At 44.3% G+C, this 16735-nt stretch overlaps 1 non-coding gene across 1 annotated transcript; it reads left to right on the forward strand.

Annotated features, from left to right (window-relative positions):
• Nucleotides 1-16426: 16426 nt before the first annotated feature.
• Nucleotides 16427-16501, forward strand: Trnas-uga (transfer RNA serine (anticodon UGA)). The gene has a single exon. It is a non-coding gene; the product is annotated as a tRNA-Ser (tRNA).
• The last annotated feature ends 234 nt before the right edge of the window (nt 16502-16735 follow it).

A 16735-nucleotide genomic window follows, 5' to 3' on the forward strand; every position in this document is an offset into this window, starting at 1 on the left:
GTAGATGAAGATGAAATGGGAGATATGATACTGCGTGAAGAGTTTGACAGGGCACTGAAAGACCTGAGTCGAAACAAGGCCCCCGGAGTAGACAATATTCCATTAGAACTACTGAAAGCCTTGGGAGAGCCAGTCCTGATGAAACTCTACCATCTGGTGAGCAAGATGTATGAGACAGGCGAAATACCCTCAGACTTCAAGAAGAATATAATAATTCCAATCCCATAGAAAGCAGGTGTTGACAGATGTGAAAATTAGTGAACTATCAGTTTAATAAGTCACAGCTGCCAAGTACTAATGCGAATTCTTTACAGACGAATGGAAAAACTGATAGAAGCCGACCTCGGGGTGGATCCCGTAGAAATGTTGGAACGCGTAAGACAATACTGACCCTACGACTTATCTTAGAAGAAAGATTAAGGAAAGACAAACCTACGTTTCTAGCATTTGTAGACTTAGAGAAAGCTTTTGACAATGTTGATTGTAATACTCTCTTTCAAATTCTGAAGGTGGCAGGGGTAAAATACAGGGAGCGAAAGGCTATTTACAATTTGTAGAGAAACCAGATGGCAGTTATAAGAATCGAGGGGTATAAAAGGGAAGCAGTGGTTGGGAAGGGAGTGAGACAGGGTTGTAGCCTATCCCCGATGTTATTCAATCTGTATATTGAGCAAGCAATGAAGGAAACAAAAGAAAAGTTCGGAGTAGGTATTAAAATCCATGGAGAAGAAATAAACACTTTGAGGTTCACCAGTGACATTGTAATTCTGTCAGAGACAGCAAAGGACTTGGAAGAGCAGCTGAACGGAATGGACAGTGTCTTGAGAGGACGGTATAAGACGAACATCAACAAAAGCAAAACGAGGATAATGGAATGTAGTCGAATTAAGTCGGGTGATGCTGAGGGAATTAGATTAGGAAATGAGACAGTTAAAGTAGTAAATGAGTTTTGCTATTTGGGGAGCAAAATAACTGATGATGGTCGTAGTAGATTGGATATAAAATGTAGATTAGCAATGGCAAGGAAAGCGTTTTTGAAGAAGTAAAATTAGTTAACATCGAGTATAGATTTAAACGTCAGGAAGTCGTTTCTGAAAGTATTTGTATGGAGTGTAGCCATGTATGGAAGTGAAACGTGGACGATAAACAGTTTAGACAAGAAGAGAATGAAAGCTTTCGAAATGTGGTGCTACAGAAGAATGCTGAAGATTAGATGGGTAGATCACATAACTAATGAGGAGGTATTGAATAGAATTGGGGAGAAGAGGAGCTTGTGGCACAACTTGACTAGAAGAAGGGATCGGTTGGTAGGACATGTTCTGAGACATCGAGGGATCACCAATTTAGTATTGGAGGGCAGCGTGGAGGGTAAAAATCGTTGAGGGAGACCAAGAGATGAATACACTAAACAGATTCAGAAGGATGTAGGCTGCAGTAGGTACTGGGAGATGAAGAAGCTTGCACGGGATAGAGTAGTATGGAGAGCTGCATCAAACCACTCTCAGGACTGAAGACCACAACAACAGCAAGTGAAAGAAATATTCACATTGCATGGTTTCCTTCCTCCACACAGAATGGCTGTGGTTTCGTGGTATGGTGTTTGAGTGTTGTGTCGTAAGTGTATCCCTGTAGGGCATGGATCTGTAATGCGTACGAACGTTTGTGTTGTCTAGTGATGATGGGAGGCAGATGGTGCACCCCCATAGCGAATAGCAACAACATGATTGCCGAGCTCAGGGTTTCCAAGCTCTGCGTTTCCACCTTAACCGATGACCATCGACTGTGTCACATACCCTCATTTCAGGAGACACTGTGGAGAGGTTTGTGGAAATTAACACTGGACTGCGATATAGCATTGTGATCTGAAATATTTACCTTTCAACCATGGTCTACCTAATACTGGTGGTGACATTTTCTTCCATGACAATGATTCGTTTCACTGCCATGATTCGTACTGCCAACCTCTGGTTCGAGTGCCATCACAGAGGCGTATTTTATCGAGCCAGATTATACAGCCAGATTGCATGGGGGGGAAGCGAGACTGACACTCATGCATCTTCAATTACTGGCGAATACGAAAAGAGGCGCATACGTTTGTTCACTTACAGCTAACCTCAGGCAACACGTATCTTCAACAACATCCCATTATTGCTGCATTATGTCAGAATGCCTTGACGAATAGTCCACAGATATGAAGGTGCATGCATGATGTCCAGCTCATCTGACATCGATAGAGATAATTAGGGATGCCATGAGACAGGTGTTGGCGACTGGGGCCCTAGTTTGATCAGTCTGTATGAACTGAGTGTGGCGGGTTATGATGTATCCGTATGGCCCCCAAACGTTTTCGGGCTCGTGAAGTCCACGCCACAGCACGTTGCTGCCCACACCAGAGCTAAAGAAAATGTTCCACGGTGTTAGATAAATATCTTTAATTACTTCCTTCTATGAGTGCTAAGACGGGAGACCATACATACATGAATAAATAAAAGGGCCCAAAAGGTTTTTGTACCACATAAATACCTGCAAAAGTATTCCAAGTGGTTAGGGAATCGGGAAAAAATTACTGAAACTAACAATGCGTTATTGTAGTACGAAATAATAAATAAAGACAGTCTGTCTGATAGTGCACGTCTGTAAAATCGGATGCTGCTGCGGGATTACATCAAAGGCAGTGTTCCTCTACCCCCTGCGTAGCAACATGCTTGTACCCTTCTCAGTGTACTAACGGTAAACTGGTCGAGACGTTGCTTCTCAATCTCATCAAACTCCTCGACAGCAGCGCCCCTGACGTCACCCACTTTGTGGGGAGCACTTCTGTGACAATGTTCTGCAAGTTTCACTTTCCCTGAAGCAAGTCCATCCGAATTCATGATAGCAGATACCGCAGGCTCTTCATTTAGATTGACTGAAGCCTTCAAAACAAGGGATTCATATGGCGTATGCAGTGTGCTCTTGTCTTGTCAACTTTAAGGACGAACTCGTGGCCAAAGTATTGGCTGTAGTGCTGAAGAAGTTGGAGGATTCTTTGCCGATACGGCACACCTCTCAAATATGAGGGTTATTTGAAAAACAAGGTCCTATAGGTAGCGAAATGGAAACGACAGTGAAAATCTGATGAAGCTTTGCACAGATGTATTGGGCAGTGTCTAGTATGCCTGTTTATCGCATCACGTTGTTCTCTGTTCTGAGTACACAGTGAGTACATCATGCCTAGAACTATAGCATCTACTGCCAGCTACGGGTGGCAACAGAGAGGCTTTGCCTGATTTAATGCAACAGAGAGGCTTTGCCTGATTTAATGCAACCCGTGACAATTCGCGCCCGAAAACTGCATGGGCAATGACGGTGCCCTTGCAGCGATTTCGATACGAAACATTTGATCACCCACCGTACAGACCAGGCTTCGCTCCCTCTGTTCATCTCTGCTCATATGAACCGCTGGCCATGAAAACAACAGTTTGGCACAGACAACGAACTGCAGACCAGCGTAGAGAACTGATTGAAAGCACAGGCAGTGGCCTTCTATGACAAAGATATTGGAATGTTGGCACAACGCTATGATAAATGTCTAAGTCGGAGCGGCGACTATGTAGAAAGTAGTTGGGAAGTGTGACAAGCTGTTGGAAGTAAAACATTTTTGATTTTCACTTTGGTTTATATTTCGCGACCGATCGGACGTTGCTTTCCAAATAGCACTGGTCATTCTCGAAAGTGGAAAGAGACGTCATGACTCCCTTACAAGGCAGACTCATCTCCCTGCCTGTAGAATTAACCATGAGACGTGTATGTATACGCTTCTATGGCGATGATCAGGTGTAAGACAAATCCTGCATTCGCCAGCAAAGAGAACCTGATACTGGTGATCCATATTCCACTTCCTGTTTTAAGCTGCCTACCTTCTGATACTTATTCGGATTACATGCAAAAATGTATCCTGAAGCATGTCATGAATAAATGCCCTTCTTCTATACAAAATGTGGACCCAACTGGTTGAAATTACAAAAATAATGCAATATATTAAAGACAGGGACAATTTGCCCAAGGTAATGAAAGGATAGTGGACATACGAGAAAATCAACATTTGAAAGAATTCCGTAATTGTAATAACTTGCAATTTCATAATTTGATTGCCAGTGCATGTAAGTTACCGACCTTGTATGCAAGTTAGGTGTAATTAATATGCATGTGTTGGACTGTTCATACAACTTCTATTTAGAATTCTGAAACCTGAACACATACAGTAATCACGTCTAGCCAGGTATCTCTGCATATCGAGATGATGACTCATCGTCTGATCTGAAAAGCATTTAACAACGAGTATTCCATATGCACCACAATATACTAAATACAATTTACTAGACCAGGGAGTATCAAGTGAACAGCCCAAGTCTAGGAGGGCTAATGTAAACCTACTTCACCATGCCTTGAAAACTGACCGTCTCAGCGAACCACGAAGGTTAAGACTGAACAAAGATAAATGTACATTAAGGACCTGGAAAGGTATATACTCTTGCGCCAAACTTCGTCTTGCAAGTCGGAGTCCCGCCAAACGTTTATAACGCATACTTTGAGGATTATCAACAGAAAGTGCCTTGAAAGAAACTTAATACACCGCTCATCCATCACATCGCCATTGCACCCGGAACGCACCAACAGCACGAGACAGAGAGGTTAGACTTGCTTTGTGCCGCTACAACGACCAGTTTCCACAGAATCACGCGACGCCGTCGCCTCCCGTTATCTAGCGCCACTGCTCGCCATGGCGTTTCCGCATTGAGCCGTGGTCGGCTCGCGCTGATGCGTTTTTCTTTTTTGGCATTCTGTTACCATCGAGTGTCGTCTTATTGCTCCCTCACTTAATACCTGAACGAGTTGCTCACTTGTCTCCATCAGTGGTAGCAGCAGCGTTTATCGATACTAGTACTGCTGTACCTTCTTCGGTGTGGCCGCTATATTTCCGTGTTGTGGAGTGTGTGAGGCAGTTGGTCGGTTGTGAAGAAGTAGGGAGGAAGTGTCCGTGGCGTGGGGTCAGGCCGGGGCCACTGGCGGCGTGCACGCACGGTCGGAGCTCTGTGGCACTAGCTGTGAGAGCTGCCAAGTTCGTCGCCCATCTAACCTGGATACTGGAGTTGAGTAATCAATGAACCTGTTATGAAACCTCAATTGCTGTGACATCTCTTAGTTGATTGCTGGTTGTTGCTTCCTGGGCTGTTCCCGCAAGCAGAAATGTGATGGTGTGCTGCAGTTGGCAAAATTTTACAGCCGTCTTCCTGTATGGTGTAACTGTTGAAAACATTAAAATTTATTAGTGAAGTGCACCAGTGGTATCTTCTGCCTTGCGGCCGTTAACGTTCCAGTTACCTGCCCTGGTCATTATCGTAGTTTTCTGGCAGTGTGTTTCCCTCGCCGTGTTGATGCTGTTCGGCACAGCGTGAAGTTCGACAGCTTGATGTTGTCCTCCCTTTTTCCTTGAGTGGGTATTGTGGCTCGACTGTGTTTGGACGGCAATTATTAAGGCATGATCCCGCTGCGATCTTCATCCTCGCTGATATTTTGGTTGTCGTACCATTGGTTAGGTGGAAGGGATTTGATTAGATTGTCCGTTGTTTCTTCAGCCGTCCCTAGGTCGTGCTGGCACCCGATTATTTAGTGTTACACTTGGCTGCCCATCTCACCTAAGCTGTTGTTAGAGTTTCATCCCCAGGCCGACCCTTGGAACACTTCTGAGCACCACTATTCTGTTGTTTGTGATTTTCTTTTGTCGCAAGTACTGTGCCAGGCCTTCAGCTGTGTATTAATTTTGTCCGTTCTATGTTCAGTATATGGCCTTCAGCCGAACCTTATGTGAAGTATTTTAAGATTAGGCCTTCAACTGTGTTTTATTTGAAATTATTGTTTACTCTGTATTTAGGCCTTCAGCCACATTTGTTTTAAAATGTGTGGCTTTAAGCCGTAATGTGTAAATTCCTGTCTGTAAGGTTTCTCTTTAATTATCTTTAATTTTTAAAATGGCTTTCTGCCGTACTCTGTAAATGCGTTTCTTAATGTTTGTCTTTAACTACTTTGGATAACTGTTTGAGCCTTCAGCCGTGAAGTTTTCTTAAGATGGCTTTCTGTTGTAATGTCTAAATGCTTATCTTTAAAGATTGCCTTTTATTATTATGAAATATTATTGGGCCTTTAGCCGAGGAATTATTTCAAATTTTTATTAATATGGCCTTTAGCCGAAATTTGTAAATGCTCGCCTTTTAAAGAATTTCTCTTGGTGATCTGAAATATTATTGCGCTTTCAGCCAAGGAATTATTTCAAATTTTCCTTAATATGGCTTTTAGCCGAAATTTGTAAATGCTAGCCATTTAAAGAATTTCCTTTGGTCATGTGGAATATTGTTTGGGCCTTCAGCCGAGAAGATATTCTAATTTTACTTAAGTAAGGCCTTCGGCCGTTTGTCTAAATCGTTGTGTTTTAAAATGAATTATTTAAACCCTTTGATATTGAGAGGTTACTTGTGCCCTCAGCCGTGATTTCATCCTTGTTGTTTTAAAGAGAATGTGTTTGTGTTTTAAAAGCAATAAAGTTGTGTGTCCTTGTGTAACTAACAGCAACTGGTCTTGACCCCTTTCCACAAACTGATCCGCTCTGTCCTGCGAAACCAGATTTCAAGCATACATATCATTTACAAGTTTTCGAAAGAGAGTGATCTTGCAGTGATTGATTGCTCTGTACAGTAATATGTTTGCAGTAAGTGGGCGACTTATGTACGTGGAAGAAAGGAGCAGTTATGAGCGTTGTCATTGTGACAGGCAGCTTTGGAGGTGTTCCGTTGCTCACGTTCAACGTGCATCACGGTGCTGGACTCTGTACTATTACTCATAATGGACGTCTGGAAGCGGAACGGATCGTCCGGAGACGGTCCTGTACTGCCAGGGCCGACACAGTTGCCTATAAAAAGTCAGGATGTAGTGTGCTAAGTTTTTCTGGAGGTACCTACGAGCAATGGGTTACCTGTAGTTGCTGTTGCTGACTACGGACTACCACTACGAGGCAGCCTTTCTACTACTGTGTCTTACGACTTTCGTCAAAATCTTCTGACTCTGTCGTTGTGGATATGTTAATTAGACGGGAAAACTTTTCGTGATGACAACACTACCTGCAGGACAGTGATAATGCATGCAAGGTCTCTGCTTGAAATGATCCTTCGAGGCACACTGACAGGCGAAATTGCACAAGCCGCAATGTCTCATTCACGACTGGAGACACAACACTCCTGCATAAAGAACGCAGGTTTACTTCTATTTCAGTTTTCTGGTGTACGTACGTAGTGATTTTTTCGGTGAAAAGGATGTGCAGGAAAAAGTTTCTGGAAAAAACGCAATCTATGTACGTAAAGGAAAATGTGAACGTTTTGTTTTGAACAGTTTACCATGCTCAGGTTACCGCGCGTTGCGTCAGATTACGGTGCTAAATCTATGCAATATTTTGACATTAATCTTTGAAGACACTTTGTTTTAGGGTGAATACACAGATCAACGGATTTGGCGTTGATTTAGACCTGCGCCTGTGAAACAGAGAGAGCACGTACTAGAAAAAGGGAGTGGACTACAAAAACACCATTACGAAAGGTATTCTTGTTGTTGGTAGTCACAATGCCTGCAGCTAATAGCCACAACGTCGGAGAGAAGGTGCGTTACTGTATAAACTAAATGAAAATGGGATAATGTTGTTCCGAAATACGTTGTGGCAATGATCACACGATTGACAACTGGGCTGAATATCCGCAGCATTGCTGGAAAAATAAATGAAAGTTCGAATATGCAATCGCCACTGGTATAAACACAATGAGAACATGTGGATCTGCAGTCCAGATTAACAACATTTATTTAGAATGTCACTTAAACCTCTAACATATGAAACACACAACTGTGACTAATATCACTATAAACTGCAATACACAGAGTCACATTACATGTAATTCTACGGTGCCACCACAGATTCATCTCGTACTGAAGACACGTCGTTAATGATAAAATATTGAAAACTGTTCTGCACATTGTTTAGCATGAGTGTCATTATTTTTGAATACCTTGTGCTCAGTTAAATATGCATCTGACATACCACACTGTGATGTAAGAAGGTAACTTTCTCATGATACGTCCTGGCATGTAACGCAGAACGATAAAGCTTGGAACATACATAGAAAAAAAATTCTACACTTCAGTACAGAAGGTAACTGAAACAAATACACATGAAACGAACAGATATGGCTGTTTCATGCAAAGGCAATAATTGCACTTAAGTCACAGCGCATTATAATTATCCTCTGGATATTACAAAAGGCATGACATGGTTCTTGAAAGGGCTTGTGTTCACCGTGGACGGCCATGCATGCTCTGCGACGTGCTCCCATGCTAGCCGCAAGATTGGTAATAATTTCTTGTTTTTTATAGGACGTTCCATCTGTCAACCAGCGCGACTGAGAACTACTGTATGGACTTTGGTGTATGTGGACGTGCAACAATGCGTCTCCCCAACACATCCCTTACGTGCTCCATGCAGTTTAGTCGGAGGAACGGTCAGGCTGATCCACTCGCCAAATATCCTCTCATTCCAAGAGCTCTTCCACCTGCGCAGTGGAATGTGCTACAGCATTGTCATTCATAAAAATGAGAAAGTGATAATTTAATTAAGAGGGTCACTGGCATTTCCTTTGGTAAACTAACATCAATCATAGCGGACGCCACAGCGACGGAACTAGGAATCCAATGTACACTCCTGGAAATTGAAATAAGAACACCGTGAATTCATTGTCCCAGGAAGGGGAAACTTTATTGACACATTCCTGGGGTCAGATACATCACATGATCACACTGACAGAACCACAGCGTTCGTGCTGGACGTGCAGACCGCGTGAGACGACGCTTCATCCAGTCCCAAACATGCTCAATGGGGGACAGATCCGGAGATCTTGATGGCCAGGGTAGTTGACTTACACCTTCTAGAGCACGTTGGGTGGCACGGGATACATGCGGACGTGCATTGTCCTGTTGGAACAGCAAGTTCCCTTGCCGGTCTAGGAATGGTAGAACGATGGGTTCGATGACGGTTTGGATGTACCGTGCACTATTCAGTGTCCCCTCGACGATCACCAGTGGTGTACGGCAAGTGTAGGAGATCGCTCCCCACACCATGATGCCGGGTGTTGGCCCTGTGTGCCTCGGTCGTATGCAGTCCTGATTGTGGCGCTCACCTGCACGGCGCCAAACACGCATACGACCATCATTGGCACCAAGGCAGAAGCGACTCTCATCGCTGAAGACGACACGTCTCCATTCGTCCCTCCATTGACGCCTGTCGCGACACCACTGGAGGCGGGCTGCACGATGTTGGGGCGTGAGCGGAAGACGGCCTAACGGTGTGCGGGACCGTAGCCCAGCTTGATGGAGACGGTTGCGAATGGTCCTCGCCGATATCCCAGGAGCAACAGTGTCCCTAATTTGCTGGGAAGTGGCGTTGCGGTCCCCTACGGCACTGCGTAGGATCCTACGGTCTTGGCGTGCATCCGTGCGTCGCTGCGGTCCGGTCCCAGGTCGACGGGCACGTGCACCTTCCGCCGACCACTGGCGACAACATCGATGTACTGTGGAGACCTCACGCCCCACGTGTTGAGCAATTCGGCGGTACGTCCACCCGGCCTCCCGCATGCCCACTATACGCCCTCACTCAAAGTCCGTCAACTGCACATACGGTTCACGTCCACGCTGTCGCGGCATGCTACCAGTGTTAAAGACTGCGATGGAGCTCCGTATGCCACGGCAAACTGGCTGACACTGACGGCGGCGGTGCACAAATGCTGCGCAGCTAGCGCCATTCGACGGCCAACACCGCGGTTCCTGGTGTGTCCGCTGTGCCGTGCGTGTGATCATTGCTTGTACAGCCCTCTCGCAGTGTCCGGAGCAAGTATGGTGGGTCTGACACACCGGTGTCAATGTGTTCTTTTTTCCATTTCCAGGAGTGTATTTGGCTTTGAGAATCGGTGTCACATCCGACTGTGTAGTGTGCTTTTATCCTGTGCCCAGCTGAAAGCAGCTGTTCTTCCTCTACTCACTTCTGTTTCCTACGACGGCTAACATCCTGCTTGGGCGCTCCACCGACACTCACCACCATCGCTCTTCGGCAACCATGAGTTGATCCATCTTTTTTCTACGATATTGTAGCGCCTGTGTTGTTAAGAAGAACGATAGAATGTTCACTCGGACACAAATCCGTCTCCGAAAGAACAGCACTGCGGCGACTACAGCCGAAATGAAATACGGGGAACCTATCCGTAGTTGCGAATGCGAACAGCTATCAGTTCTATAAGGGAATGACGACAGTGAAAATTTGTACTGGACTAGATTATTTGAATACAGATTTTCAGGTAATGACCGAGGAACGACGAGATATGGAAGTTTGTGTCTGGCGTGAGTCGTGCACGGATAGCCAAAGCGGCTGCGGCCCCTGACCACTTCGCCCGCGGCTCCTCACCACCCCCTCCCCCACGTAGCAATGAAAAAAAAAAACAGGAGAGGCATTAAAAATGTTATTGTCGTCATTGCCTTATACAGCTGATGGTTGTTAGTATTTGCAACTGCTAGAACAATTCATGTACATGTTTTTATTTTCATGCTAACTATTTACTACACTACAAATCCAGTGTCTTGAAAGGAGAATATAAGATGAACATCAACAAAAGCAAAACGAGGATAATGGAATGTAGTCGAATTCAGTCGGGTGATCTGAGGGAATTAGATCAGGAAATGAGATACTTAAAGTAGTAAAGGAGTTTTGCTATTTGGGGAGTAAAATAACTGATGATGGTCGAAGTAGAGAGGATATAAAATGTAGACTGGCAATGGCAAGGAAAGCGTTTCTGAAGAAGAGAAATTTGTTAACATCGAGTATAGATTTAAGTGTCAGGAAGTCGTTTCTGAAAGTATTTGTATGGAGCGTAGCCATGTATGGAAGTGAAACATGGACGATAACTAGTTTGGACAAGAAGCGAATAGAAGCCTTCGAAATGTGGTGCTACAGAAGAATGCTGAAGATTAGATGGGTAGATCACATAACTAATGAGGAGTTATTGAATAGGATTGGGGAGAAGAGAAGTTTGTGGTACAACTTGACTAGAAGAACGGATCGGTTGGTAGGACATGTTCTGAGGCATCAAGGGATCACCAATTTAGTATTGGAGGGCAGCGTGGAGGGTAAAAATCGTAGAGGGAGACCAAGAGATGAATACAATAAGCAGATTCAGAAGGATGTAGGTTGCAGTAGGTACTGGGAGATGAAGAAGCTTACACAGGATAGAGTAGCATGGAGAGCTGCATCTCAGAACTGAAGACAAATCCAGATCTTAGGTAAAGAAGGCTGAAACCATAGGAAGCATTAGATTGTACGGAATGGTGGGCATTAATGTAAAAATCGGACCCTGTTCCAACGGGAAGGCGTTAGGAAAAGAAAGAATAACAAGAACGTGATTTACCCACATATTTTTCTACCCCTGTGTATCATTTTCTGTGGGTCTCGATTTCTTTTTGTAAGAATATTCATTCATGGTTTTTTTCTGCATCATTCACATTTTTGTATTTTCTTTTTTTCGTTTTGATTGCTCTCCTGAAACTACATTAAATGTGGAAGTGAATTTGGAGATGTCAGAGTGCTTTTATGTCTCTTTATAGTTTGACAAAATGTCGTGTGCAAAGTAGTCGGAAGAATTAGCTTAAAGAGATATTGGAAACACTTCTTTTATAGGGTAGTAATGCTGTATGTTCAACATGTTCGTACAGCCTACGGCACAACGTGCTAGTTAGCGAGACAGGAAAAGAATCCAATCCGCGCGGCGGTAAACGACTGTGGCTGGAGCGCTGGTCAGCATGAGCGTAGATTTTAGGCGTTTTCCCACTTTCATTTAAGCAAATGCTGGGCTGGTCCCCAATTTCTTCCTCTAAAAATAAGAGACACAAACAGTTAAAACACGATCACTCACACAGAACAAAGCTTACACAATTCACAGACAGGTGGCGCACACGACTTCCCTCCCATACGGCGTCGACACAGTAGACGAGGCAGCTAACGCGGCCGCTGACAGGATATCCAACGTCACGAGACGCAGTGACGTCGGCACACGGCACCAACTTGTTAGCGTGATACTGATTTCTCAGCGCTTTGAAGCGGTAGTTGTGGGTTTATTTGGCCAGCAAACCATACAGTTCGTTCAAGAACAGCGACGCGCCTAGAATTCCTACATTAGCTATGTTAAAATGCACGTTTTCTGTCTTGGCCATATACTGGTCATGTTTTTCTGTCTACAGTGTACAAAAATAAAAACTTCAATATCCGTGAACGTGTCATAGAACATAGAGACATGCACACTCAGCAAGGACATCAGCTTACGAAAGATCACCAAATGTAACACACTCACTCCTGAAAGAGAGCACACTTATATTTACACAGCATCAAATATTACAGAAATTGTTTTTATCAGTTTCATATAAAATTCACAAAACCGTTCACAAGACGTGGCGATGAAAAGAAATGTATATAGAAGGACACGAACCGTTGACTACTCCAGCCCTAATTCTGTAACGTTTCAACCAACTTGAGTTCTGGGCACCTTGTATTTTATTTTACAATCTTCTAAAGGGTTTAACCACTGACATGTTACTGGCATTTAATTATAATAAATCCTAACACACCGACACGTTTTCATGAATCGCCAATGAGTCGTTGTCTTAAAACTGCTTACTCTCATAACACGCGAGCTATAACACGAAAGCCGGCCGGAGTGGCCGAGCGGTTCTAGGCGCTACAGTCTGGAACCGCGTCCGCTACGGTCGCAGGTTCGAATCCTGCCTCGGACATGGATGTGTGTGATGTCCTTAGGTTCGTTAGGTTTAAGTAGTTCTAAGTTCTAGGGGCTGATGACCTCAGAAGTTAAGTCCCAAAGTGCTCAGAGTAATTTGAACCATATAACACGAAAAAAAGTAAATGTGAAATTTGTTTTACCACCAGTATGTCGTTTCTCGTCACTTTATTACAGCAGATCGTACCGGTAACTCGTTCTCGGCACATTCAATGTGCTGGTGCTTAGAAACAGCTCTTACAAAGGGTGTAATGTAAAACAAAAAACCCACTGAGTATGGGCTTCTACTTAACACGAAATATACAGTCTAGCATTTTGTTCAAAACGTTCAAATGTGTGTGAAATCTTATGGGACCTAACTACTAAGGTCATCAGTCCCTAAGCTTACACACTATTTAACCTAAATTATCCTAAGGACAAACACACACACCCATGTCCCAGGGAGGACTCGAACCTCCGCCGGGACCAGCCGCACAGTCCATGACTGCAGCGCCCGAGACCGCTCGGCTAATCCCGCGCGGCTGGCGTCTTGCTTTCTGCGTGTAACGTAGATAGCGATCTTGCTTCCTATTGTTTCCACTTTATATGGCACGTTGCCGAAATATCAGAGAACTTATTCGGTGATTCAAGTGGCAAAATGGCTTCTCAACAAGAAATAGCAGGAAGTGACATCTCAAAACTCGTTGATCGCCACGCCAACGTTAGCTAACGCATCCCGTCTGCCGACGGCTTTAGGCAGCTGACGACTGCGTCCGCAGGAGCAGTATCCGTCCGCAAAGTTAAACAAAAATAAATTTTCCTGATCCTGAATACAGTACTCCCCGTACAAGGTAGGATTAACGCTCAGTAGAAGAAGAAAAAGAAGAAGTGGTGTATGTTCTGTACTTACGTTTTCCGTCCCGTTGCACAACTTCGATGCATTCTTTTATGGATGTAATTACTTACATTATGGAGAAAATAGTGCAGTCAAAGAAAAACATGTTTTCGTATGAAATGTTTTATTGAAATATGTTTTACCTGTAAAATGTACACAATTCTGCATGGGTTCTTACAAATTGTTTAATGCGATGCCGATAATCTAAAAAAAAAAAAAAAAAAAAAAAAAAAAAAACCTACTTTGTTCGTGTGATGAAAATCACTGTGCACTAATTAATAGTACAAAAGAGGGTCAACACGAAGCCGTTAGGTGATAAATCTCTTATGTACGACCCGAGGGCATCGCGGCCATGCAAGACGGAGCACAAATTCGGATTACGCAAGAGTGGGGAAGAAAATTCGCCGCGAACCTTGAAAGAAACCACTCCAGCATTTGCTTTAAGCGATGTAGGAAAATAACAAAAGCAATGAGACTTTAATTCGATGTCTACTTCCGTCAAATTAGCAACTGTGTCTCCCGTTATGTGTAATAGCATCGTTTGTTTCAGTTCATACTTGGACACACAAGCTGTTGATTGTTCCTTAATCTTTGGTTGATTTCCGGCTCACACGAGTAAAGAAGTTTAACGAAAGGTTATGGCCTAATTTTCAGGAATCTTCCTCACATAGAGAGAAAGAAAATATGGTATATGGACATGGGTAATTCTTACGTACACCGCCTGCGTCTGTTGCTCCAATGGAACGAAGGTAATGTTAACATGTTACTCACTTCATTACTTGTGTTGATTTGCGATTCATCTGATTGCTCTACTTGCATCAGTAACGTAGCATCAACTTTTTAGTGTTCATCACGTTCTGAAAAGTTTGCCTGAAATTTGTGGTAAGTTCTATGGGACCAAACTGCTGAGGTCATCGTTCCCTAGTCTTACACACTACTTAATCTAACTTAAACTAACTTACACTAAGAACAACACATACACCCATGCCCAAGGGAGGACTCGAACCTCCGACGGGGGTGTCGCGTGAACCGTGGCAAGACCCCCCTAGACCGCATGGGTACCCCACGCGGCATCACGTTCTGTGCAACCACGTAGCTCAACTGTTTAGCGTTCATTACAGGCTTGGTTTCCGGTAGAGTGCAATAAAAGTATACTTAGATGCGCAGTTGGCAAATTTCCATTTCCTATACGGATTACCAGATGGTAATGGTCATGGCGCTTAACGTTTGTAGCAAGAGAGTTCTCCAGAACGACGATTCGCCGACAGGAGAACTTTTGAAGCAATTGGTCGCCCTCCTGAGGAGCAAGGGACGTTTAAGCCTACTACCCGTGATTGGGGGAGCCATAGAAGGACGAGGACGTCTCAAGTGGAGGACCAACTTCGTTCAGTTGATGACAACCCTAGTGTCAGCGTAAGACAGGTGCAACAAGTAATGGTAGCCAAGTGACTGTCTGGCGAGTGCTAAATAAGTAGCTGCTGTATCTATACCAGGTACAGAGCTTGCAGGCACGATCAGCAGCTGATTTTTCTGCACGAGTATACTATCGTGAATAGTTTATTCGACAGTATGTCAACCCACACCTTATTGCAAATCAGGCACCTTTAAAACGTCTAAATTTCCAAATCATTGTATTATATATTTCGACGATATATTACGCATTCTTCAGGCCCCCTGACCGACCCGTAGGAAGATTCCTACCCTTGGTCCAGTCAAAATAGGGGTCAGCATTCAATGACTGATATCCATAGATTTTTGAGAACGCGACCACTCCAAACATCACCTGCCGATTCGAGTTTTAGTTCCAAACAAACATGGCTGCAACGTAACGACTGAAGTCTTCGCTGTCTCAAAAATCTACGGATATCAGTCACTGAGTGCTGGCCCCTATTTTGAAACAACCAAAATGGGAATCTTCCTACATATCGGTCAGGAAGTCTATGGTCATTGAATGGTGGACCCTATGTTGACTGGACCAAAGGTGGAAATCTTCCTATACGTCTAGCAGGGGTCCTGAAGGTGGCATAATATATCGCTGAAACTGATAGCGTGATAAAAAACAATTTGAAAATTTAGACAGCGGAAACGTGTTAGACTTGACATTGTGTACTGCACAGCCGAGGTCCCGCAAACATCTGTGAAAATCCAGAATGAGATTTTCACTGTGCAGCGGAGTGTGCGCTGATATGAAACATCCTGGCAGATTAAAACTGTGTGGCGGAACGAGACTCGAACTCGGGACCTTTGCCTTTCGCTCTACCAACTGAGCTACCCAAGCACGACTCACACCCCCTCCTCACAGCTTTACTTCCGCCAGTACCTCGTCTCCTACCTTCCAAACTTTACAGAAGCTCTCCTGCGAATCATGCAGGACTAGCACTCCTGAAAGAAAGGATATTTCGGAGACATGGCTTAGCTACAGCCTAGGGGATGTTTCCAGAATGAGATTTTCACTCTGCAGCGGTGTGTGAGCTGATATGAAACTTCCTGGCAGATTAAAACTGAGTGCCGGACCGAGACTCGAACTCGGGACCTTTGCCTTTCGTGGGCAAGTGCTCTACCAACTGAGCTACGACTCACGCCCCGTTTGGAAGGTAGGAGACGAGGTACTGGGGGAAGTAAGGCTGTGAGGAGGGGGCGTGAGTCGTGCTTGGGTAGCTCAGTTGGTAGAGCACTTGCCCGTGAAAGGCAAAGGTCCCGAGTTCGAGTCTCGGTCCGGCACACAGTTTTAATCTGCCAGGAAGTTTCACCTGTGAAAATGTGTTGCTCACCGATAAGGCTTCGCTTCAACGTGATCAGACTAAATTTGCACCATCAGTACATATGGAATTGAGAATCCTCACGAAATTGTGCAAACACGTCATCAACAAACATTTTCTGTTAACGTTCGGGCCGGAATTGTACGTGACTGTTTTGGCCTCGCGTTCTTTCGCTCAGGTTCAACATAGAAACTACT

The sequence above is a fragment of the Schistocerca nitens genome, chromosome 6, assembly GCF_023898315.1.
Source record: "Schistocerca nitens isolate TAMUIC-IGC-003100 chromosome 6, iqSchNite1.1, whole genome shotgun sequence".
Lineage (NCBI taxonomy): Eukaryota > Metazoa > Arthropoda > Insecta > Orthoptera > Acrididae > Schistocerca > Schistocerca nitens.